The sequence below is a fragment of the Tribolium castaneum genome, chromosome 2 (genome assembly GCF_031307605.1).
Source record: "Tribolium castaneum strain GA2 chromosome 2, icTriCast1.1, whole genome shotgun sequence".
NCBI lineage: Eukaryota > Metazoa > Arthropoda > Insecta > Coleoptera > Tenebrionidae > Tribolium > Tribolium castaneum.
Window position 1 is genome coordinate 3,742,172 of NC_087395.1, and position 2,308 is coordinate 3,744,479.

General features: G+C 30.6%; 1 non-coding gene across 1 annotated transcript; it reads left to right on the forward strand.

Moving 5' to 3' along the window:
- LOC103314611 (uncharacterized) lies at positions 1-826 on the forward strand. The gene is made up of 2 exons (XR_010333062.1): positions 1-146; positions 508-826. It is a non-coding gene; the product is annotated as an uncharacterized LOC103314611 (transcript).
- Positions 827-2,308: the final 1,482 nt, after the last annotated feature.

The window sequence follows — 2,308 nt, forward strand, 5'->3', positions numbered from 1 at the left end:
AAAGGTGAAATTAGACAAACTACAAGTTGGTTCCGAGCTTGACACTAACAATGAAATTCATTTTTACCATTCTTTTCCTCGGTGTTTGCGTCGTTGTTATAGCCACAGATAAGGAAAAGAACTCAGAAAAGGATAATGATAAAAAGGTAAGAAAAAGCATTATAACTAATGCAAATTTTTAATGTATTTATTTTTTTTGCTATATTTCTTCATAGATATATTCGAAATTCAAAAATTTTTTACTAGGTACTCCAAACCATATTAAAAGTTGAAAAAAGTTATTTTCTGGTAGACATTTGTAAAAAAAATTTGGTGACTGGAGTCACAAAATAACACTTTTCAAACCTTAATGTGATTGACTTGACACTGCAAGCGATTATTTATACTTGTTATATTAAATGTTAAAAGAACTCAAACCATTCTTAGCAGTTTTCAATTTTTTGGTATGGAGAAATTGAAAAAAAGGACAAATATTATTTTATGTTAACATTTTGTTTATCCCAACAGCATGAAACTTTTGTGGAAATAGATATGATACTAAGTGTGGGTCTTCAGTTACCGGACTGGAAGAGGTACCAAATTCTGCATCAAATAGGGGCTCGCGAATATCTCCGGACTAATGAACTAGGATACGAATTAAAGTACAAACACTTTCGCGATATCGACTTAACAAAACTACTAATACTTCCTGAGAACGATACGGACACTACTGGCTGTTGGGTAGCTACTGAAGGTTCTGCTCATTATTATTTTCGTAACAATGGAAGCTTGGAGTATGTTAATACTTAATAAGACTGAGATTGCTCTAATAAAGTATTGATCTTTACTTCGTTAGTCTCTCCTAATCCCAAACTACACAATATTGGTCATTCACTTTCTAAATAAATAAAATGTTTATTGAAATCTTGTAAATATGCCCTATAGCAGGTATTGACTGCGTCACTCTTGTGTCACAAGGGAGCCTGAATAATCAGAAATACTAGACCTAATTTCGACTTTATTTTAAAAATTTAATGTCCAATATTTTTGACAAAAACAGTAAAAAAATATTCATTTGAACGAAGGCCCTCGGTTATTTTGCTCGTGACAGTATAGTCAAGTGCTAGAAATCTTCCTGTGGATAACTTCCACGTATCAAAAAACCGAAATTAGGTAACTGTGATGGTGGGAAATATTAAGGATCACATAATTCCTAAACGAACTGCGATTATTCCAGTGGTTACCGTAACTAAACCAATATTTGGGTATAATGGATATATAAGAAACAAAAAAAGTTAAATTTTTTTATTGCACAAAAAACTACAGCAAAACCTTCTTTAACAGACATCTCCGGATAGCAGACATCTGTATATTATTATAGGCCAATAAGTCTGCTGTCATTTCTAAAACTGTTATATCTTCCAGAATTACTAACTTTTTAATGAAATTTCAGCTAATGAATTCATCCCAACACGGGTACATTAAAGGGAAATCTGTTGACTCAGCTATATTTAGCTTCACTAATGCTCTGTTAGATAAATTAGAAGAAAAAAGGTGGTTCTTGGAATTTTCTTTAGATTTCTCCAAAGCCTTCGATTGCCTAGATCATAACATCCTAGTAAGTAAATTAAAGAAATACGGCATAAGAGTAATTATGTTAAAGTTGATCACATCTTATCTTAATAATAGGTATCAGCAGGTCACAATAACAAAAAACAGTACTGTATATACATCAAATAAACTTCTAATTAACCAAGGTGTACCTCAAGGTAGTATACTAGGACCATTATTTTTTCGTAATTTATATAAAGGACCTATTAAACATTTTAACAGTCTCAGACAACAATAGTGCAGTTAACTTTGATGATGACACAAACATATTAATTTGGGGTGAAAATATGACAGATACAATGAATGAAGCAGAAATATGCATGAATAAGGTAATAAACTGGACTAAAGAAAATAAATTAGTGTTAGATTTTGAAAAACCTAGGGCATTCATTTTGCAATATGTAATCACAAGAATACAGAGAAACCGAATAAAATTGTAATATCATCTAAAGAAATTGAATTAATAGAGAAAACTAATTTTCTGGGAATATGCATTGACCATAAGTTAAGCTGGACTAATCATATAGATAATTTATTAAAAAAATTAAACTCAGTACATTTTACAATACGTGTTTTAAAAAAATACATTAACATTGAACAACTAAGAATAATATACTTTGCAAATTTTCAATCATTACTAAGCTACGGTATAATATTTTGGGGACAAAGTGGAAAGAAACCAAAAGTATTTGTTGCTCAAAATCAAGTCATGAGAACT